Genomic DNA, 25,295 nt, shown 5'->3' with positions numbered 1-25,295 from the left:
TCCTTGATTAGTATGTTGTAGGCTCTTTGTACTGTTTTTGCTAATGGAATTTAATTCATATCAACCCTCCATGGCAAATGTTATCATTCCTATTTTAAATATGCAGAAGTTAAGACTCAGGGAGGTTAAGTAAGTTGTCAGTGGACACTCCACAAATAAAGAGATCTAGGTCTGTCCAATTCTAAAATCCCCATTTTTTCACTGTGCTAAGCAGTGTCTGAGAACAGGAGGCACATACATTTAACAAATAAATCTACTAAATTATCTATAACATACCACAATTAAGCCAGGACAGAGAATAGTTCATAAATGGACTAAATATCTCATATGTATCATATGTTCATAATGAATAGAGAAATGTTTTCAAAGTCATAGGAATAGAACTTCCGAAAAAACAAACTCATATGGCCAAGTGAGAGTTTTAAGAAAAGTTTTCTTGCAAAAATATGTTATTTTCCCATTCGGATATTTTTCTTCTAAAGAAATCTTGTTTGGTCTCTTTATTAGTGGCGTACAAGATAAAAAGATAATGATAAGGACATATATATTATACACCCTGTCCCTTCAAACTATAAATCAAGAAGTATTTTTTATCCTCCAACCTAATAAGAAAAGAGGAGTCATGTTGATGTTTTTTCTTACTTTGAAGGAAATAAAGGCAAATTCATCGCTTAAGAATTTTATCTGCTTCAGAGTCATTACGAAATAACTAACAAAATAATGTAGAGTGTTTTTTATTAGGGTATAGTTGCTTTACAATGTTGTGTTAGTTTCTTCTGTACAGAAAAGTGAATCAGCTATACGTATAAATATATCCCCTCTTTTTTGGATTTCCGTCCCATTTAGGTCACCACACAGCATTGAGTAGAGTTCCCTGTGCTATACAGCAGGTTCTCATTAGTTACCTATTTTATACATATTAGTGTATATAGGTCAATCCCAATCTCCCAATTCATTACCCCCCCTCACTTTCCCCCCTTGGTATCCATACATTTGTTCTCTACATCTGTGTCTCTATTTCTGCCTTGTAAATTGGTTCATCTGTACCATTTTTCTAGATTCCACATGTATGTGTTACTATACGATATTTGTTTTTCTCTTTCTGACTTCACTCTGTATGACAGTCTCTAGGTCCATCCACGTCTCTACAGATGACCCAATTTTGTTCCTTTTTATGGCTGAGTAATATTCTATTGTACATATGTACCACATCTTCTATTTAGGGTCTTTTGTGTCTCCATACAAATTTTAAGGTTTTTTGTTCTAGTTCTGTGAAAAATGCCATTGGTAATTTGATAGGGATTGGACTAAATCTGTAGATTGCTTTGGGTAGTATAGTCATTTTCACAATATTGATTCTTCCAATCCAAGAACATGTATATGTCTCCATCTGTTTGTGTCATCTTTGATTTCTTTCATCAGTGTCTTATAGTTTTCTGAGTACAGGTCTTTTACCTCCTTAGGTAGGTTTATTCCTAGCTATTTTATTCTTTTTGTTGCAATGGTGAATAGAAGTGTTTCCTTAATTTCTCTTTCTGATCTTTTGTTGTTACTGTATAGGAATGCAAGAGATTTCTGTGCATTAATTTTGTATCCTGCAACTTTACCAAATTCATTGATTAGTTCTAGTAGTTTTCTGGTGGCATCTTTAGGATTTTCTATGTATAGTATCATGTCATCTGCAAACAGTGACAGTTTTACTTCTTCTTTTCTGATTTGGATTCCTTTTACTTCTTTTTCTTCTCTGATTGCCATGGATAGGACTTCCAATGCTAGCATGGAAGTTAGTAGAAGGAAAGAAATCATAAAGTTCAGAGCAGCAATAAATGAAATAGAAACAAAGAAAACAATAGCAAAGATCAATTTTTTAAAAAGCTAGTTCTTTTAGAAGATAAACAAAATTGATAAACCTTTAGCCAGACTCATCAAGAAAAAGAGGGAGAGGATGCAAATCAATAAAATTAGAAATGAAAAGGGAGAAGTTACAACAGACACCACAGAAATACGAAGCATCATAAGAGACTACTACAAGCAACTGTATGCCAATAAAATGGACAACCTGGAAGAAACAGACAAAGTCTTAGAAAGGTATAACATTCCAAGACTGAACCAGGAAGAAATAGATAATATAAACAGACCAATCACATGTAATGAAATTGAAACTGTGATTAAAATTCTTCCAACAAACAAAATTCCAGGACCAGATGGCTTCACAGGCAAATTCTATCAAACATTTAGCAAAGAGCTAACATTTATCCTTCTCAAACTCTTCCAAAAAATTGCAGAGGAAGGAACATTCCTAAGCTCATTCTATGAGGCCACCATCACCCTGATACCAAAACCAGACAAAGATATCACATAAAAAGAAAATCACAGACCAATGTCACTGATGAATATAGACGCAAAAATCCTCAACAAAACACTAGCAGACAGAATCCAACAACACATTAAAAGAATCATACACCATAATCAAGTGGTATTTATCCCAGGGATACAAGGGTTCTTCAATATACGTAAATCAATCCATGTGATACACCTTATTAACAAATTGAAGGAAAAAAACCTCATATGATCATCTCAATAGATGCAGAAAAAGCTTTTGACAAAATTCAACACCCATTTATGATAAAAACTGTCCAGAAAGTGGGCATAGAGGGAACCTACCTCAACATAATAAAGGCCATATATAACAAACCCACAGCAAACATCATCTTCAATGGTGAAAAACTGAAAGCATTTCCTCTAAGATCAGGAACAAGACAAGGATGTCCACTCTCATCACTATTAATCTAAAGTATTTTTAAAGTGCTAAAGTGCTAAGAAATAGTTGTCTAGTACTAGTGTAAAGATGTCCATAGAGGGCTGCTGCAGAAAGTCTACACTCTGGATCCACATGGAGCAGGAGTTAAAGATGCTGATTAGCTGCATATAAGAGCATTCCATACAGAAGTCCAAGAAATTACAGACTCCAAAGTTCTAGGGACAAGCAGAAAAGAAAGAAAACACCATGTCTTAGCAAGTCTTCAGATGTTTATTGTATGTGGATCTTTCATTTTTATTAATATTCCATAAGTATCTAGTCCATACGCCTCCATTGCATCTATTAAATCTACAGAAGGCACAATCCTGTTTGTGACAGAGGAACTAACAAAAATAAGGCTATTTCTGACCTTGAGAAACCCTATTACCTGGTTGGTGAGGATGTGGAGAAAAGGGAATCTTAATACACGGTGGTGGGTAAATTGGTGAGCCACTGTGGAAAACAGAATGGAGGTCGTCAAAAAACTAAAAATAGAGCTACTATGTGATTCGGTTATTCCATTTCTGGGTATATATCCAAAGAAAAGAAAAACACTAATTCAAAAAGATACATGCACCCCAAAGTTCATAGCAGCACTATTTACATTAGCCAAGATATAGAAGCAACCTAAGTGTCCATCAACAGATGAAAGGATGAAGAATATGTGGTATATATATACAATGGAATATTACTCAACCACTAAAAAAAGGACATTTTGCCATTTGCAACAACATGGATGAACCTGGAGGGTATTGTGCTTAGTGAAATAAGTCAGACAGAGAAAGACAAATACTGTATGTTCTCACTTGTATATGGAATCTAAAAATTAAAGCAAACAGATGAATACAACAAAACAGAAATAGACTCACAGTTACAGAGAACAAACTAGTGGTTACCAATAGGGAGACAGAAGGGGAGAGGGGTAAAATGGGGTAGGGGATTAAGAGGCACAAACTGCTATGTATAAAATAAGTAAGCTACAAGTATCTATTGTACAGCACAGGGAATATAGCCAATATTTTATAATAATAACTTTAAATGGAGTATAATCTATAAAAATAGTGAATCACTATGTTGTGCACCTGAAACTATTGAGAATATAATATTGAAAATCAAGAATACTTCAATAAAAAAAAGAAAAAGAAAAAAAGAAACCCTATAACCTGGAGGTGCAGACACCTACGCGTCAACATGCTTTCAACTGGAGAGAGAGGTGGTTGCTAAGTGTCATGAGTCCTCCTTTAAGGAAACAACTCCGTTAGAAATAATAACCCATGATAACATCTGTGTCCAAGGCTCCAGATCACTCAGACTAATTGCTTTGTGGTATAAACTGCTGTCAGTCAATCCTTCCACAGCTGCCAGCACCAACAGGCATGTACAGAAATGCTCACTATGAGCCGTTAGAATTGTTATTGCAGTGTGATTTGGAATAGCCAAAAACTGGAAACTATAGAATGTCCATCAAAAACATAAAGGAGAATAAATTACAAATGTAAAGTGGCAAATAACACAGCAACGAGCATAAATGCTCTACCACCATGTGTAATAATACAGATGAATACAAAAACACAATATTATGCAAAAGGAACCCATGACAAGAGAGTACATGCTGCACCATCTCACTCATATAAAGGACAAGAACAGGAAATATCAAGCTACGTGCAGCTCAATGACAAAAAGACAAACAATTCAGTTATAATATAAGCAAAGCACTTGAATAGATACTGTTCCAAAGAAGATATACAAATGGCCAGCAAGCACATGAAAAGATGCTCCACATCATTATTCATTAGGGAAATGCAAATCAAAACCATAAGGAGATACCACTTTACACCCACTAGGATGGCTATAATCAAAACAGTGGAATATACCAACTGTTGGCAAGGATGCGGGAAAATCACAACCCTTGTCCAATGCTAGTGGGAATAGAAAATGGTACAATCAGTATGGAAAACAGTCTGACATTTCCTAAAAAAATTAAACTTAGAATTACTGCAATTCTACTCGTAGGTATGTATTCCAAACAGGTGTGTAAGTAAAAACTTCTATATAAATATTAATAGCAACACTATTCACAATAGCCAAAAGGTGAGAACAAACCAAAACAAAGTTTGGAAGGACTATTTTTAATATCAGCCAAAAGAAAACATCTGTGAGATTTGGAATTCTGGTCTATGCCTTGCATGCTGAGGTCATCAAATTGTACTTTCCAAAAATCTTTGCATGTGATGTTTATCCCCTCAATCCATATTGAAATAGGAACATCCAGCAAACTTGTAATTTTCCTAATTCAGACATCTGGATGTCACAATCTAAGTGAGATCTAAATGTATTTCATTTAGGCCTAGGGTCATACTTATCTGGTAAAAGGAATGCTTTTCCATCTTCAGAGCTGGCTTGTTCCCAGAATCCTCTTTCACTGGCCTGATGCTAATGATTCACGTGCATGACTTCTAGCTCTTTAGGTGGTCACTAGAACGGGCAACCCCCTGAAGAGAGTACCTGCTTCTAGATCCTTCCTAAATCTCTACCACCAACATTCTTTTCATTAATTCCAAAGTTTTGACTGCATACATTATATGACCCTTAATGAGTATGTGGGCAGTCCATACGTCACACATCAGTCACTTTCCTCTCTTCCTCAAAACAGAGGGTTGTTTTGCTACTTTAAAGAATCTAACAGGGAATATCCAACAAAGCCAGAGGGGATTTTCTGAACACAATGGGACAATGCCTACAACCCAAGAGCCCTGCTGGCTCTTCCCGACTACTTGGCTGTGCTTCTGCTCACTTTCAGAACGGAAGTGAGGCAACTTGTTCTCACATCTCCTTCAGAACCCTTCCAGTCCATCATCATCACGGTGGAGGTCCTCTTCTTAAAGTCACCTATTCTAGTAGGGGACAGAAGGCATACTGAGTATTAAGAAAAACATGAACTGTCAGGCACTGACAGGAAGAGCAGGAAGCTCTCACTTTTGTGAGATGGAGCCCACTAGCAATGCATATTTCACTTTTAAATATATGCACCAACTGGAGATTTTAAAAGGTAACTTACAGGGCTTCCCTGGTGGCACAGTGGTTGGGAGTCCGCCTGCCAGTGCAGGGGACATGGGTTCAGGCCCTGGTCCGGGAGGATCCCACATGCCACGGCACAATTGGGCCCGTGCGCCACAACTACTGAGCCTGCGCTCTAGAGCCCGCGAGCCACAACTGCTGGGGCCCATGCGCCTAGAGCCCGTGCTCCGCAACAGGACAGGCCACCGCAATGAGAAGCCCGTGCACGGCAACGGAGAGTGGCCCCTGCTCGCCGCAACTGGAGAGAGCCTGCACACAGCGGTGAAGACCAAGTGCAGCCAAGAATAAATAAATTAAATAAATAAATTAAAAATAAATTAAAAAAAAAAAAAACAAAAGGTAACTTACAATTATCTGTTCCTGAAATGGTGCTCCCCTTCTCACTGCAGAAGTCTTAGAGTACTTGCAGTTACTTTACCATTTAACATGCAGTGGTCTGAGCCAGGAATTCATTGAAGGTGATGGATTCACACTGTACTTTTTTGGCTCTCACAAAAGTAAAATCATTTATTTTTGTATATAACTTTCCTCTACTTTTCCTTGACAGAGATTAGAGAAATAAGCAAAAGGCATCCATCAATCCCAAGAATGCATTGATTATCTGCCATGGGCCAGGCAGTTATCTGGATCCTGGAGTCAGAGAATGAGTTACCTGCCAGCAAAGACTATAGACTCTGGCAGAAGCACAACAAAGATGTACCCAATCAATCGATAATCGCCCACTGAACAGTACATGTGGAAGGCACTCTACTGAGAACCGGAGACTGAAAGATCAACAAACGATAGACCCTGTAGTCTTTTTGTCTACAAAGAGAGGACGCCAGACTGGAAGGAGAGGTATTATTAAACACAGGGAGGTAATGGGAGTCATATAGTGGGATTGGCTAATGCATAAAATGCCTTAAGAACAGCTGATTGTAAGTTGATAATGCTGAGCTTTCCTAACCATGTAGTACCTTACAACAGTTGATCAAAAACAGAAAACTAGTTAAATGGAGCATTTAAGAGAAACAAAGAGCAAGATCATGAATTCTTAGTCCTTTTACTAGACTTAACCCTGCATGCTGGCATTTAGAATAACTGTGTTAGGTATCTATCACTGCATAACAAAGTACCCCAGAAGGGGCTAAAACAGGATTATATTTGCTCACAATTCTATTTGGGCCAGGCTCAACTTTTGAAAAGAACTTTTGAAAAGTTCTTTTGCTTGTCTCATCTGAGATTATTCATGTGGCTGTTCAACTGGGGACTGATTCATCCAGAGGGACCTCAGCTGGAAGATCCCATCTCAGCTCCACGTGGTCTCACCCTTTATGAGGCTCTACCAAGCTTCCTCACACAGACACACTACATTCTATGGGGTAAGAGGAAGTCAAAAGTCCCCTTGAGTCCTAGATCAGATTGTCACAAATATTACTCACTCCACATTCGTTTGGTCAAAGCCAGTCACAAGGTCATTCTAGGTAAATAAACGGGATAAAAGACTCTACCTCTTAAAAAGATGGACAGTAAAGCCATGTATTTCAAAGAGGTGTGTCTACAGGAAATGGAGACTTGTTGTAGTCATCAATTTAACAATGTCTTAACATTTAGGACTCCAAATATCTAATTTTCACAACTGAAAGATCCTTTCTTTTCACTTCTCACTTTTCACAGTGTAAATATTCCTAATTTCATATAGAAATCTCTAAACTCTAAACATACTAGCTTTATCAATAAACATGTTTATACAGCACCTGTATTGATAACTTAACATTTTTACCACACAGGCTAAGTACAGTACTCTTGCCACGTGAATTACTAAAGTAGATAATAAGGATAATAATAAGCGTGTTCCTTGTTCCAAAATTATTCCCTGCTACTAGGGCCAGCATCTGAGGACTTCTGATTAACATAACACTTTGTTGTATTTGACATTAATTTTAAAGGCATCAGTTAAAAGTACAAATCCTATATAATTAGGTTGAAACAACTTATTTAAACATGTAACTTTTCATGGAGACCCACCTGTCAATACTTCCCCTCCTCCTTCAGACACTTGAAGGTAAGTGACCATGAACAAATGAGTAATTCTGATTTTTATATTACAATGTGCAGTTTCTGTTTCCTTGACAAGAGGGATAGAAATAAGAAAATATTGGCATTTTTGAATCTCCTAATTAAAGACAATGTGTTTTGCGTTTGTTTATAACTCAAACTGACTATAATACTTCAAGCACAGTGAAATTCACTTACTATTGAACAAGAGATGACTAGTCTCAAAAATAAACTTCCAATGTTCTTCCAAGGTAATTTTATCACAATTGTTTCTGCTAGAAAAGAGGGAAAGTCCAGGTAATACACTCAAAACTTCCATTAGGAGAGGCAGCCCAAATAGTATCCTATCACCTTATGATTTTCATGCTGCTTTCACCCACCACAAGGTCGCTTGGCAATGTTCTGAGACAGCCTTCTCTGATTTCGCTTGGCAGACTGAGGCAGTTTTTCTACTCTGTGATTGATTGCAGCATTACCTGGACAGTCTTAGTCCAAGCTCCCCTGTGAAAGTCTTGAATAATGTGTAACTCCTGCCATGAGCTCAGCATCTGATTTATTACACCTCATTATTGCAGCTGCCTGTCTGTGTACAGAGGCAGCAGGTAGTGAGAGCACACAGAGTACAGGGAAGAAGACAGTCACCATCCCCCCAAAGCAGCCTAAACAAGACGCACAATGGAATTAGAGTCTACATTACAAAACTCCAAACTAAACACAGAAGTTTTCCTGTTAGAGACTTAGTTAGTGTGGACCTAGCCAATGCCTCCACTCTATCTTTCTCATAACATTCATCTTACCTGTGTCCTAGCCAAATGTTAGACCCACAGTGAAATTATCCCCCATTTTGTTCAATCGCAAATAACCCCATTTTGAATTGAACTGAATACAAGAAAACATCCAAAACAATATAAGCATACAAGTGGCCAAGACCTATATTTAAACCAACAAAGAACAACAGCCAACATTCATTCAGAATTACCTATGAAGCATTTCTCACAAAATAACCTAGGTGTCTTAGTTCACAGCATCAGTGTTCCTGTTTTTGAGCTGGTGGTGTCATTGTCACTAATCAATTCTCTTTATGTGAGAAAGATCCCCAAACATTCTCTTTTATCACATTTTTGTTTCATTTAAGAATAGCCTTCCCGCAACACTTACAAAGGGACTCCTCTGTTGAATTGTACACTTGAAATGGATTAATTGCAGGGTATGTTGATTATATCCCAAAAGAGGCCTGAGAGGAAAGAGAGACGGAAAGAGAGAGAGTTTCCTGCCTGCCAAGTTTTCTCTCAGGACTATTGAACTCTGATTCTCAGAGAGGAGTTGTTAACCCTCTCCCAGTGTACAGGTGCACACATCCTACATTAGCTGGGGATGTGGGCTCTATGATTATCTTAAAATCCAATGATAAATGTGGGGGCGATCACCTGTTATGTACTGAATGTTTATGTACTCCCCAAATTCATATGTTGAAGTCCGCAAGTAATGCTATTTGGTGGCAGGCCTTTAGGAGGAAATTAAGTTTAGATGAGGTCATAAGGGTGGGGCCCCCATGATGGGATTAGTGTCCTTATAAGAAGAGATAGAGCTTGCGCACTCTCTCTCCACTGTGTAAGGACACAGCAGGAAGGTGGCCACCTGCAAGCCAGGAAGAGGGTCCTCACCAGGAACTGAATCTGCCAGCACCTTGATGCTAGATTTTAAGCCTCCAGAATTATGAGAAATAAATATCTATTCTTTAAGCTACCCAGTCGGTAGTGTTTTGTTAAAGCAGCCCAAGCAGATTAATATGTCATCTCTGGGCATCTTTACAGTGAGTTACCTTCTTTACGCTTAAGTGCCTTTACCTAAGGCATTGGGCATCAGATTGTTAGCAAAGTTTGTAGTGCTTAAAAACCTTCCACCCAAAGAGCAAACAGAAGACATCTCTGTCTTGATAGTCTGTACTATTTGGGGATCCTGTTAGGCATATTTTGTAGGGAGAAAATGGCATAGGCTTTTAAGATGTCCTGGGTAGAGTCAGAGAAAAAGTCGTTTAAGGTCAAGTTGATAAAGAAAAATGTTCCTGGCGAGAATTTATCTCAATTTCACTAAACATGGCAGTAACAAAGTATTTAATTAGTTCCTTCTTCTTGATACGCCTGCCCTCTCCACCAACATCAGAAGCATACTTGAAAAATAGCCTATGAGGTGATCCTGAAGGAGGCAGGCTTGTAGCCTGACTCAAATTTTGATCTGTAAGCTACTGGGTCACAATCCTATGCATAGTTATTTAATGAATACAGAGTTACCTGTTAATATCTGTGTCTCTAAAGTTTTTTTCTCCTTTTGTCTACAGGATAAAACTGTTTTTAGATTTCATAAAAAGAAGCTGCCACATCTACACCCAAAACAGTCAGGTCTCACGGTGTCCTGCTTCTTGCTATTCTTTGAAGGGGACACTCGCTGCTTGATACCCCATACCACCCCCACATTGTTTTTATTTTTGAAAAAATTAAATAATTGCCAGTAACAACCAAGGTCTTTTATGAAGAATAAAACATTCCATGTGTTTTAATTAATGAAAAACAAGGATGTTATGCTTGAAAAACCACAATGATTGCCCTAGGAAGAAAATTAATGTAGGTCCATTTCTCTACACTGTTATTCTAATGGTGTAAAAGGTATGCCAGCACTTCCAAAGCGAGGTGCTAGGTACAGAGGAGGTCTTTAACAAATAAAAAGGAGGAAGGAAATAGGAGAGAATGACCAGACACCTAAAGTAATTACTAAATGACTACAGTCATCTAAAGTGATAATTTTGACTGAGCATAAATCTCCCTAGAAAATACTCATCACAAAGACCTACTACAGTATAGGAGAGAAAGAAGAGTTTTTGGCTGGAAGCCCCAGGAAAATGTCTGTAGCAGTAATTCTCTAACAGTAACACAAGGGAGATAAGAATTTATGGTAACATAATGCAAAACCACAGCACAGAGGCAAGAATATTTGGGGTAGCGCAAGGGAGGGCAAGTGTCCATACAGGTAGAAAATGAAGGATTCATTAGTGAGAAAGGCTAAAGAAGTTGCTGGGGTAGTATGTGAAGGTCTTAAGCACCAAGATAAGGCTGTGGAACTGCACCTTGCACTCAGGACCAGCACCTTGGAAGTGAGTAGCTTGAGCCATATGTCACCATAGCCAGTAGCCTTGCTTATATACAACAGAACCCTGGTAAAGATCATATCTTTGCTTTAGAATGACAACTCTGCTAACAGAGCATAGGATCACAGAGCAAAGAAGACAGAAAACTGTAACAGCAAGAATGGTTAAGGGCCTCCCTAGAGAATTGGTTGTACCAACAGAGTAAAATGGCAGAGCAGCCATTAAAATCATGATCTTAAAAAAAAAAAAAAATGCTATTTTTAAAAAGGAACACGTTTAGGATAAGAAAAGAGAAAATCAGAATACTAAACGCTGCTATTTCCAATTTTTTTAATTATTCAAGATAAACACAAGAAAAATCTTAGTAGTAGACAAAACACATAAAGTCCATTTCCAGGTTGACAATGTGAGAAGCTCCATGAACCCATTCATGGACCCTCTGAGGTTTCACACTGCTTCACACTGTGGAAGAAATAGACTTCACAAAAATAATCTTAGCCAAGTCACAAAACAAATAAAAAAGCAAATAACAACAAGCCAGGAGAGCAGGGAGGGGAATCAGTATCCAGAGTTGCTATAATACATTACCCAAAATGTTCAGCTTTCAACAACAACAAAAACAACCATATGAGAAGTGCAAAGGAAGAGGAATGTTTGACACATCCTCAGGCAAAAAAGCAAGCAACAGAAACTGACTTTGAGAAGGACCAGATTTAACAGACAAAGACTTCAAAACAACCATTGAAAAATATATCAACAACTAAAGTAAATCATGCTTAAAGAAGTAAAGCCTGATATGAAGACACAGTTTCATCAGAGATACCAATAAAGAGGCAGAAATTATTTTTTAAAAAATGGAAATTTTGGTATTGAAAAGTAGTATAAATATTAATAAAAATAAAAATTCATTGGAAGGACTCACCAGTAGATTTGAACTGAGAGAAGGAACACTCAACAATCTTGAAGACACATAAATGGATAGAGATTATACAATTTGAAAAACAGAAAAAAATAGAATGAAGAAAAATATCCGAGCCTCAGAGAAATGTGGACATTTGGTATCAAATATACCAAAATATATGTGATAGGAGTACCAGAAAAGAGGAAAGAGAGAAAGGAACAGAAAAACTATATTTTAAATGGCTGAAAACATCCCAAATTTGCTGAAAATTATTAACTTACACATCCAAGAAGATCACCAGCTCCAAATAAGATAAAACACAGTTAAAATGAGATCCTCATCCACCAGAGGGCAGACAGCAGAACCAAGAAGAACTACAATCCTGCAGCCTGTGGAATGAAAACCACAATCACAGAAAAATAGACAAAATGAAAAGACAGAGGACTATGTCCCAGATGAAGGAACAAGATAAAACCCCAGAAAAACAACTAAATGAAGGGGAGATAGGCAATCTTCCAGAAAAAGAATGCAGAATATTGATAGTGAAGATGATCCAGGACCTCAAAAAACGAATGCAGGCAAAGATTGAGAAGATGCAAGAAATGTTTAACAAAGATCTAGAAGAATTAAAGAACAAATAGAGATGAACAATACAATAACTGAAATGGAAAATACACTAGAAGGAATCAATAGCAGAATAACTGAGGCAGAAGAACGGAGGAGTGACCTGGAAGACAGAATGGTGGAATTCACTGCTGCAGAACAGAATAAAGAAAAAAGACTGAAAAGAAATGAAGACACCCTAAGAGACCTCTGGGACAACATTAAACACACCAACATTCGCATGATAGGGGTCCCAGAAGGAGAAGAGAGAGAGAAAGAACCTGAGAAAATACTTGAAGAGATCATAGTCAAAAAATTCCCTAACATGGGAGAGGAAATAGCCACCCAAGTCCAGGAAGTGCAGAGAGTCCCAGGCAGGATAAAGCCAAGGAGAAATACACCGAGACACACAGTAATCAAACTGACAAAAAATAAAGACAAAGAAAAATTACTAAAAGCAACAAGGGAAAAATGACAAATAACATACAAGGGAACTCCCATAAGGTTAACAGCTGATTTCTCAGCAGAGACTCTGCAAGCCAGAAGGGAGTGGCACAATATATTTAAAGTGATGAAAGGGAAGAACCTACAACCCAGAATACCCTATCCAGCAAGGATCTCATTCAGATTCGACAAAGAAATCAAAAGCTTTACAGACAAGCAAAAGCTAAGAGAATTCAGCACCACCAAACGAGGCTCTACAACAAATGCTAAAGGAACTTCTCTAAGTGGGAAACACAAGAAAAGAAAAAAACCTGCAAAAACAAACCTAAAACAATGAAGAAAATGGTAATAGGAACACATATATCAATAATTACCTTAAATGTGAATGGATTAAACACTCCAACCCAAAGACACAGACTGGGTCTTCCCTGGTAGCGCAGTGGTTAAGAATCCACCTGCCAATGCAGGGGACGTGGGTTCAAGCCCTGGTACGGGAAGATCCCACATGCCGTGGAGCAACTAAGCCCGTGCACCACAACTACTGAGCCTGCACTCTAGAGCCCGTGACCCACAACTACTGAGCCCATGTGCCACAACTCCTGAAGCCCACGCGCCTAGAGCCTGTGCTCTGCAACAAGAGAAGCCACCACAATGAGAAGCCCATGTACTGCAATGAAGAGTAGCCCCAGCTCACCACAACTAGAGAGGGCCCACATGCAGCCACAAAGACCCAACACAGCCAAAAATAAATTTTAAAAAATAAAATAAAAATAAGTAAATTTTACAAAAAGACACAGACTGGCTGAATGAATACGTAGTGGTCTGGATAGAAGATCAGGCCAGCCACAACATTGCCTTAAGCCAAAGCCTAATCCAGAGGATGGCCCTAACTCTCTTCACTTCTATGAAGGGTGAAAAAGGTAAGGGAACTGCAGGAAAAAATTAAGCCTAGCAGAAGTTGGCAAATAAAGTTTAAGGAAAGAAGCCTTCTTTATAACATAAAAGTGCAAGAGGAAGCAGCAAGTGCTGATGTGGAAGCTATAGCAAGTTATCCAGAAGATCTAGCTAAGATGATTAATGAAGGTGGCTCCACTACACAACAAGTTTTAATGTAGATGAAATGCTCTTCTATTGCAAGCAAGAAGATGCCATCTAGGACTTTCATAGATATAGGGAGAAGTCAATGCCTGGTTTCAAAGCATCAAAGGACAGACTGACTCTCTTGTTAGGGGTTAATGCAGCTGGTGACTTTAAGTTGAAGCCAATGCTCATTTACCATGCCAAAAATCCTAGGGCCCTTAAGAATTACACGAAATGGACTCTGCCTGAGCTCTTTAAATGGACCAACAAAGCCTGGATGACAGCACATCTGTATAAAAATATGGTTTACTGAATATAAGTCCACTGTGGAGACCTACTTCTCAGAAAAAAAAATTCCTTTCAAAATATGAATGCTTATTGACAATGCACCTGATCACCCAAAAATTCTGATGGAGATGTACAGTGAAATTAATGATGCTTTCATGCTTGCTAACACAACATCCATTCTGCAGCCATGGGTCAAGGAGTAATGTTGACTTTCAAGTCTTATTATTTAAGAAAGGCATTTTGTAAGGCTATGGCTTCCATAGATAGTGATTCCTCTGATGGATCTGAGTAAAATCAATTGAAAACCTTCTGGAAAGGATTCACCATTCCAGATGCCATTAAAGACATCCATGATCCATAAGAAGAGGCCAAAATATCAACATACACAGGATTTTGGAAGAAGTTGATTCCAACCCTCATGGATGATTTGAGGGGTTCAAGACTTCATTGAAAGAAGTAACTGCAGATGTGGTGGACGTAGCAAGAGAACCAGAATTAGAACTGGAGCCTGAAAATGTGACTGAATTGCTGCAACTCCTTGATAAAAATTTAATAGATGAGGAGTTGTTTCTTGAATGAGCAAAGAAAGTGGTTTATTGAGATGGAATCTACTCCTGGTAAAGACACTGCAAAGATTGTTGAAATGGCAAGAAAGGATTTAGGATATTACATAAACTTAGTTGATAAAACAGTGGCAAGGTTTGAGAGGACTGACTCCAATTTTGAAAGAAGTCCTACTGTGGGTGAAATACAATCAAACAGCATTGCATGCCACAGAGAAAATGTTGATGAAAGGAAGAGTGAATCGACGTAGCAAACTTCATTGTTGTCTTAATTTCAGGAAATTGTCACGACCACACCAACCTTCAGCAACCACCACCCTGATCAGTCAGCAGCCATCCATGCATGCAAACCCCTCCACCAGCAAAAAGATTGTGACTGGCTGAAAGTTCAGATGCTGGTTACCATTTTTTAGCAATAAAGTATTTTAAATTAAGGTATGTACATTTTTTAGACATAATGCACACTTAATAGACTACAGTATAGTGTAAACATAACTTTTACATGCACTGGGAAAGCAAAAAAATTGTGTGGCTTGCTTTGTTGTGATATTCTCTTTATTGCAGTGGTCTGGAACCAAACCCACAATATCGCCAAAGTGTGCTGGTAATCCCATTCATGAGGGCTCCATCCTCAAGATTAAATCATCTCTGAAAGCACTTACGTCCAAATATCATCACATTGGGGATTAGGTTTCAACGTATGAATTTGGGGAGGGAGGAACACAAACATTCAGTCTATAGCACTCACCAAGGAGAAGAGAGGGACACAGTAGGAAGAGACACTTAAATGTTCCTTACTTTCTCAGCATGCCTAAGACTAATCCTGGTCTCCACGACTATCCTCTAGGTCCTTCACTTTTCTCCTCAGATTGATTTACTCGTATTCAGAAACACATCATATTATTTAGAAAATTTCTAAAAAAGCCCCCCATGAAGACACACTTATACGAATATAAGGTAAAATAAAAGAACATATTCTAGAAGAAATAATACCATGGGACTAAAAAAAAAAAAAAAAAAAAAACCTGCCTCCAGAAAGTGTAGAGTCTGCTCTTCCAGGGGAAAGCTCAGTGAAACACAGTATATTTGTAATAGATATTCTGTTTCCATGCACAGAGGTGCCTGCTATACTGCCTATCACACTCTAACGAAATAAAAGAATGCTCTAGTAAGACATGTACAAAGTTTCCAATAACTACATTAAATGCAAAACAAGCTGTTGATATTTACTCAAATGCCAGTGTTTCAATATTCATTTACATAACAAATTGCCAGCCACAGGTGTTAGTTTCTGCAAAAAAACCCACAGTATATAATGTGTTAAGTTAAATCATTTTTCAGCTGAGGCGAAGTGAAGATGGCAGAGTGAGAGGACGTGGAGTTCACATCTCCCCACAACTAGGGCACCTACCAGATGCTTTTGGGGGACCTTGACACTCAGGGGTACTGGAGGAACCCCTGAGCAACTGAGTGGGATGTGGTGAGGGGAGTGAGGGGGGAGAAGTGGAGGCCGGATGGAATTGGCGTCCCTGAGGGGTGGTATGGGGAAGGTAGGGGTTCCCACGCCTGGAGGGACCCCCCCGGGACTGGAGAATGAGAGGAGAATGTGCCTAGCGTTTCCACTACCCACTCGGGCCCCAGGGACCTGCTGGGCTCCCGGGCCAGGGCCTCTGCCCTCCAGGATTCCCTCCAGCTGCACTGGTCCTAGGGGCGTAGGAGTGACGGGGGGGAAGAAGAGGAGAGGCAGACAGGGAGGGGCCCTCCGGGACCGGAGGATCAGGGGAGAATGCACCTAATGTTTCTCCTGCCCACTCGGGCCCCAGTGAGCCTGCTGGGCTTCCAGGCCGGGTTCTCCGCCCTCCAGGGGCCCCTCTGGCCACATTGGTCCTAGGGGCATAGGAGGACGGGAGGAGGGGGGAAGAAGAGGAGAGGCGGACAGGGAGGGGAACCACCGAGACCAGAGGATCAGGGGAGAATGTGCCTAGCATTTCTCCTGCCCACTTAGGACCCAGGAAGCCTGCTGGGCTCCCGGGTCTGGTCCTCCATCCTCCGGAGCCCTCTCTGGCCACGTTGTTCCAAGGGAGGTAGGAAGATGGGAGGAGGGGGGGAAGAGAAGGAGAGGTGGACGGTGGGGTGAAACCTCTGGGATTGGAGGCTCAGGGGAGAATGTGCCTAGCGTTCCCCCCACCCACTTGTGCCCCAGGAAGCCTCCAGGGCTCCTGGGTAAGGTCCTCTGCACTCCGGGGCCCCCTCTGCCACGTGGGTCCTAGGGGTGTAGGAGGAAGGGAGGAGGAAGGGAGGAGGAAGGAAGAGGAAGAGAGGCTGATGGGGCGGGTTCACTCAGGAACCGGAGGATCAGGGGAAGCATAGCTGGTGTTTCCCTCACCCTCTCCCTATGCCCTCTGGGGCCCCCTCTGGCCGCGTGGGTCCTAGGGGCGTGAGAGGGAGGGAGGCAGGGAAGCAGAGGAGGGGCGAATGAGGAGGGACCCTCTGGGATCAGAGGATTGGGGGAACACGCCTAGCATTTCCCCCACCCACTCAGGCCCAGGGAACCTCCTGGGGTCCCGGGCCTGGTCCTCTGCCCTCCTAGGCCAGGGGAACTCTGGGGGCCTCCAGCCTCCCTGAGTCTAAGCCCCAACCCCCACCCCCAGGGCCTTTTCTGGCCACATGGGACCTAGCCTAAACCCCGCCTGCTGCCTAAACACCGCCCCTGCCTAAGGTCCACCCCCCCATAGCCAAGGCCTTTTACGGGTTTTTTTTTTTTTCCATTTATTGCTACTGTGGTTCTGTTTTACCTCCTGGTTGTTGTTTCATCTTTATTTTTATTTTTTTCTAACATATCTGTTTGTTTTCTAATCTTATTTTTTACTCTTTCTTATTGTTGTGCTCCTTTTTTGCTTTTATTTTTCATGGCCACCCCGCACGGCTTGCAGGATCTTGGTTCTTGGACCTGGGGTCAGGCGAGCTCCTGTGGTCGGAGATCCGAGTCTGAACCACAGGATGAACAGAGAACCTCAGACCACAGAGAATATTCATCAGAGTGAGGTCTCCCAGAGGTCCTCATCTCGGTATCAAGACCTAGCTCTACCCAACAGCCTACAAACTCCAGTGCTGGAGGCCTCAGGCCAAACAACCCATAAGACAGGAAAACAATCCCACGCATCAAAAAACAAAAAAAATGAAACGACAAAAATAATATCTTACAGTTGAAGAAACAAGGTAAAAACCAACAAGAACAAATAAATGAAGAGTAAATAGGCAACCTACCTGAAAAATAATTCAGAGTAATGATAGTAAAGATGATTCAGAACATTGGAAATATAATGGAGGCACGGATCGAGAAAATACAAGAAATGTTTAGCAAAGACCTAAAACAACTAAAGAACAAACAAACAGAGATAAACAACACAATAACTGAAATGAAAAATATACTAGAAGAAATCAGTAATAGAATAAATGAAGAAAAATAACGAATAAGTCAGCTGAAAGACAGGATGGTGGAAATAACTGCCAAGGAGCAGAATAAAGAGAAAAGAACAAAAAGAACACAAGACAATCTCAGAGACCTCTGGGACAACACTGAACACACCAACATTCGCATTTTAGGGGTCCCAGAAGAAGAAGAGAAAAAGAAAGGGTCGAAAAAATATTTGAAGAGATTATAGTTGAAAACTTCCCTAACGTGGGAAACGAAATAGCCACCCAAGTCCAGGAAGCGAAGACAGTCCCATACAGGATAAACCCTAGGAGAAACACACCAAGACACATATTAATCAAACTAACAATAAATTAAATTCAAAGAAAAAATATTAAAAGCAGCAAGGGAAAGGCAAAGAAACACTTATAAGGGAATCCCCATAAGGTTATCAGCTGATTTTTCAGCAGAAACTCCGCAGGCCAGAAAGGAGTGGCAGGACATACTTAAAGTGATGAAAGAGAAAAACCTACAACCAAGATTACTCTACCCAGCAAGGATCTCATTCAGATTCGCTGGAGAAATCAAAAGTTTTACAGACAAGCAAAAGCTAAGAGAATTCAGCACCACCAAACCAGCTTTAAAACAAATGCTAAAGAAACTTCGCTAGGCGGGAAACATAAGAGAAGAAAAAGACCCACAGAAACAAACCTAAAATGATTAAGAAAATGGTAATAGGAACATACATATTGACAATTACCTTAAATGTAAATGGATTAAATGCCCTACCAAAAAACAAAGACGGGCTGAATGGATACAGAATCGAGACCCATATATATGCTGTCTACGAGAGACCCACTTCAGACTTAGGGACACATACAGACTGAATGCGAGGGATGGAAAAAGATATTCCATGCAAGTGGAAAACACAAGAAAGCTGGAGTAGCAATACTCATAGCAGATAAAATAGGCTTTAAAATAAAGACTGTTACAAGAGATAACGAAGGACACTACATAATGATCAAGGGATCAATCCAAGAAGAAGATTTAACAATGATAAATATTTATGCACCCAACACAGGAGCACCTCAATAAGTAAGGCAACTGTTAACAACCATAAAAGCGGAAATCGACAGTAACACAATAATAGTAGAGGACTTTAACACCCCACATAAACCAATGGACAGATCATCCAAACAGAAAATAAATAAGGAATCATAAACTTTAAATGACACAATAGAACAGACATTTAATTGATAGTTATAGGACATTCCACCCGAAAGTGGCAGAATACGCTTTCTTCTCAAGTGCACATGGAACATTCTCCAGCTTATATCACATCTTGGGTCACAAATCAAGCCTTGGAAAATTTAAGAAAACTGAAATCATATGAAGCATCTGTTCCAACCGCAACACTATGAGATTAGAAATCATTTACAGGGAAAAAAACTGTAAAAAAACCACAAATATATGGAGGTTAAACAGTGCACTGCTAAATAACCACGAGATCACTGAAGAAACCAAAGAGGAAATTTTAAAAATACATAAAAACAAATGACAATAAAAACACGAAAACTGAAAATGTACAGGACACAGTAAAAGCAGTTCTAAGAGGGACGCTTATAAGCAATTCAATCTCACCTCAAGAAACAAGAAATATCTCAAATTAAGAATTTAACCTTACACGTAAAGCAACTAGAGAAAGAAGAACAACAAAAAACAAAAAAAACCAAACTTAGCCAAAGGAAAGAAATCATAAAGATCAGATCAGAAGTAAATGAAAAAGAAATGAAGGAAACATTACCAAAGATCAATAAATCTAAAAGCTGGTTCAAATTTAAGAAGATAAAATAAAATGAATGAAGGGAGATCAATAGTTTTACAATCATCAACAGATCTGCAGTATAATTATATCCTAGACATATACTCCCTTAGTGCACTTCTGATAAGAAGCTATGGATTAACAGTCCACATTAACTTAGGCTGAGTTGCAGAAGAAAATCTGCATTTATACTTGTGTCACTTTTGCCTGTGCTAAAGAACTCTATTCTAGACAGACTTGCACTATAAAAAGATACATTTGTAATCAACAACAATTGAGAAGATACATGGAAGAAATCACTTCATTTTCATAACAAGAACAATAGCAAAAAAATCAAAAGTATGACGAATGTTTAAAGCAATGTACAAAACCTACATGAAGAAAACTTGTATTTGATAGAACATAAGTCTTTTTTGTTCTATTTACTTTATTTTTAGTCATGATACTTAATGCTTTGAAATTTCAACTGTCTTTTTTATAGCTTTAAAGAAGGATATACAAACAACACACAGATATACAGTTCTCAGGGTACCTTTAAATTAAATATTTTTCCTTGATGGGCTGTGTCCATTGCAGTGGGCTCATTGAATTTAGATGAGAAGTGTACCAGAGGAGACAGTATGATTTAAAGGGCATGCATTATATAATAGATATGCTACAAAGTGTATTTCTTTTCATCCCTCAACAGCTCTAAAAAGAAGATATGGGGATGTCCATTAGGAAAGCAAGAGAACTGGTTCCAAAATTTGACTCAAGTTTCCTTACCTAGCCCTTACCCCTAGGCAATTAATTCAGGTCTGCCTATTCCAAAGTTCATACACATCCACTTTCCACTGCCCACTGGTGCACTACTCTAATAAACAGTCCAATAAATAGGAAAGGGGAGTGGAGATCTTTGCTTTTCGTTATAGGCTGTTTAGATTCTAAAGAAGGTTTTCTGTTTTGTGGGATACTTACTATTTTCTCTCTCAGATTTGAATTATAAATGCAGATACCTTATCTTCATTATGAAATTATAGACAGCTTGAGAGCAGAATATGATTCTACTTTGTATCCTTTAGAATATCTAGAACTGAGATAATAAATGAACAGACTAGGCATAAAAAGGAGAAGGATTTCAAGAAATATGGGTGGGAGTTCAGCCTGCAGGTGTCCAAGCTGCTGCGGCCAGAAGGGAGTGGCCAGAACTGCTTGAGTATCTACATTTCAGTTTCTGCACCTATCAAGAGTTTTAATTCATCATGGATAATCTGTCAGCAGAAGAAATTCAGCTGAGGGCTAACCAGGTTACTGATGAGTCTCCGGAAAGTACGAGGAGAATCCTGGGTTTAGACATTGAGTCTCAGGATACAGGAATCAAGACTATCACTATGCTGGATGAACAAGGGGAACAACTAAAACACACAGAAGAAGGCATGGACCAAATAAACAAAGACATGAGAGAAGCAGAGAAGACGTTAACAGAACTAAACTAGTGCTGTGGCCTTTGTATATGCCCATGTAATAGTATAACAAATGATGCCAGGGAAGATGAAATGGAAGAGAAGCTGAATCAAGTGGGAAGTATCCTAGGAAATCTAAAAAACATGGCCCTGGACATGGGCAATGAGATTGAGGCTCAAAATCGACAAATAGAACGGATCACAGAAAAGGCTAACACCAACAAAGATCGTATTGACAATGCCAATGCCAGAGCAAAGAAACTCACTGACAGCTAAAGCTACTGCTGTACTTTTTTTTAAAAAAATTTATTTATTTATTTATTTATGGCTGTGTTGGGTCTTAGTTTCTGCGCGAGGGCTTTCCCTAGTTGTGGCAAGCGGGGGCCACTCTTCATCGCGGTGCGCAGGCCTCTCACCATCGAGGCCTCTCTTGTTGCGGAGCACAGGCTCCAGACGCGCAGGCTCAATAGTTGTGGCTCACGGGCCCAGTTGCTCCGCGGCACGCGGGATCCTCCCAGACCAGGGCTCGAACCCGTGTCCCCCTGTACTGGCAGGCAGATTCTCAACCACTGCGCTACCAGGGAAGCCCTGTACTTCTTTATCATTTATTCATTTCCCTAGCTCCTCCTTCAAAGTCATTACCTTTCCAGAGTTTGAAATTTTGTTTCCACACTCTTCTAATTGGGAGATGATGTGGAAGAAGATCTAGGAGTAACAGCCCCCCTATTCTTTTATTTTCTCTTTTTCCCTTGAGGGTAGACTGTTGCTTAGTTTTCCTTCTAGTATTTTCTTTCTCAGTCCATACTCTTAGGTTGGTTTTCATACATCACATATAGTGTTATTTTTCATTCTCTCCATTTACTTAGCAGGTTCTTCTGCTTTCAAAATTTGCAAGCATTGCCAAAGACAGCCACGTAAAAGGAAGCTGGGGGCACTGGGGGCAGGCACAAGGAGGAGAGGCAAGAGATAAGAGGTTGTTACCTCAGTAAAACGTGCAGACCCTAAAGCCAGAAGTTGCATAACCACAGTGAAGATCTAGTTGGGTTTAATTTCTATTTAAGTTGCACTTATTGCCAACTTAGGCCAATGCTTGGTTTTGGAGTCTGTATACACAACATTTTTGTTATACATCACAATTTCGCAACCTCTGCTTCAAAAAAGAATAGAATGAGTTTTCTCAAAGTGAGCTTAATTTCTGAACTCTTCGTGATTCATTTATGTACATAAATTCTATGATCCCATTTCATTTTGCACCATATAGGAATACATGGTATAAATGAATGGCTTTTTATTTTCATATTATTAGTACTATCATTTGGACTTCCCTGGTGGCACAGTGGTTAAGAATCCACCTGCCAGTGCAGAGGACACAGGTTCTAGCCCTGGTCCAGGAAGATCCCACATGCCATGGAGCAACTAAGCCCGTGAGCCACAACTACTGGGCCTGTACTCTAGAGCCCGTGAGCCACAGCTACTGAGCCCACGCACCACAACTACTGAAACCCACGCACCTAGAGCCCGTGCTCTGCAACAAGAGAAGCCACCGCAGTGAGAAGCCGGCACAGCGCGATGAAGAGTAGCCCCCGCTGGCCACAACTAGAGAAAGCCCACACGTAGCAATGAAGACCCAATGCAGCCAAAATAAATTAATTAATTTAAAAAAATAGTATCATGGTCCCATTACAGGCCTATTAACCTCATAAATGTGTCATTAGTCTTTGAAGAAAAAATATGTAAATATGTATATATAATATGAGAATTTCTCTCTAAGCAGGGCTTAAAATTTTTTGAAAAGTTTGACAAAGTATATCACATGAATTCAGATTTACCTCAATGCCAAGAATTATGTTTAGATAGGAAAAAAGAAACTTGTTTTGATCTCAGGTAGAAAATGGTTAGATTACTCTGAGTTTTATGTAGCTTTAAACTTTTTTTAAAACTAGAATGTATTCTGTTTAACTAAAAATGATTTAGAAAATTATGTCTTTGTTTACTTATTGATGACTGCACTCTCATTCTCTTAGCCTTTTGTATTCAACTTCCAGAATCACATTTGTTTAGATCTTGAACAGTGTTATAAGAATTTGATTGGTATTTGTCACCTTTATTTAAAAACTAGCTTCTGCACACTTCAAAGCTATTGATGTCGATTGGTTTGACCAATAACCACTGTTTGATCCCTACAATTAAATTTTGTAGCTAAGGAAACTGTTTTTTCAAATAAGTGATGTGCTTCTGTGACTACTTTTTGGGGGGTGGAAAGCAATCATTTTGTCAGCTCTTATTTGACAAACTGAATAAAGCAAAGATCCATAAATAAAAAAAAAAAAGAAATATGGATAGAAGGGAAGAGGGAATCAATAATAAATTAGCCAGGTAAATATGTCTTAAACAATAGGTTTTAAGTAGACCTAGTATCATTAAGATATTAGTTATTCCTAAATTAATGTATACATGTAATGTGATCCCAATTAAAATAACAACAGTTTTGGCTTTCATTTTTGTTTTGGTGAGTGGTGAGGTGCTTTAGTCAAGCCAATTCGAAAGTTCACATGAAACATAAACAAAAAAATTTAGTAAAACTCTGAATAAAAGAGCAATAAAGAGTAATGGCTCCTACATGATAGTAAACAATCACATCCCTCTCATGTGCCCAGTACATTCACCCCATTCTAATATCCCCCAAAACCTTAACCCATCCCAGCATCAACTCTAAGCTCAAACTCTCACCTAAATATCATCAACATAAAAGGTCCCAAATCTCATCATCTAAATCAGGCATGGGTGAGACTCTGGGTAGTATGGTCCATGCCTGGAAAAACTGTCTCCCCACCTGTGGACCTATGAAACTAGAAAACAACCTTTTGTAATATGGAAGAATCTTTTGTATTCTATTACAAGTTAATCACTAAAGGGGTGTTGCCTATAAGCTTGAATTATACATAATGGCCCATCTCTGGGAACCCTGCTTTCCAGGTAATGAGTATTAAGCTAAAATACCTTTGTTTAGCTCACAGGAAACATCCTGATCAGGCCCACCTGTGAATGACTGCAGGGAGGAAAATATTAACACATCCCCTCCAGAGGCTGATGGGAACTAGGAAGTGTTTGACTTTACTCCCTCCCCTTTTAGTATAAAAGGAGCCTGAATTCTAACTCAGGCAAGATGGTTCTTTGGGGCATAAGCCCACCATCTTCTCGGTCTGCTGGTTTTCCAAATAAAGTCGTTATTCCTTGCCCCTACAACTCGTCTCTTGATTACTGGCCTGTCGTGCAGCGAGCAGTATGGTCTTAGACTTGGTAACACTTTCTCTTCCAGAATAGAGTGGTGGTACAGGTACAGAATAGACATTCTCGTTTTCATCTAGGAATGGAAAGGGGTCACCAAGCAACTCTAAGCCCAGCAGGACAAATCCCATTAGGTTTCAAAGAAGATTCTCTGTGGCTTGATGCCCTGTCCTTTGGGCCAATGGTGGTGGCCTTGTTGGCCCCTGGCCCTAAGCCGGTGTCTCTGGGCTCTACTTCCATGTCCACACTCTGCCTTTGGAACTGTTCATCCTTTTTCCTGAAGGTCAACCCATGTTTGTAGCCAAGTAGTTCTATCAGTCCCACAACCTGTTTGTAAAATCTCAGGAGTTTAATAGCCTCCCTTCATTTCTTCCTGTCTCTGTTCCCTTCAG

At 39.6% G+C, this 25,295-nt stretch overlaps 1 protein-coding gene and 1 pseudogene across 12 annotated transcripts in view; one reads left to right on the top strand and one right to left on the bottom strand.

Annotated features, from left to right (window-relative positions):
* LOC132368245 (uncharacterized) overlaps window positions 1–25,295 on the bottom strand; it is a 670,503-nt gene that overhangs the window by 376,230 nt on the left and 268,978 nt on the right. The gene's annotated exons all lie outside the window — the stretch shown is intronic.
* On the top strand, window positions 21,415–21,905 carry LOC132367685 (synaptosomal-associated protein 23-like; annotated as a pseudogene).

Source organism: Balaenoptera ricei, chromosome 6 (assembly GCF_028023285.1).
Source record: "Balaenoptera ricei isolate mBalRic1 chromosome 6, mBalRic1.hap2, whole genome shotgun sequence".
Taxonomy (NCBI): Eukaryota; Metazoa; Chordata; class Mammalia; order Artiodactyla; family Balaenopteridae; genus Balaenoptera; species Balaenoptera ricei.
This window is presented reverse-complemented; position numbering and strand designations above follow the sequence as displayed.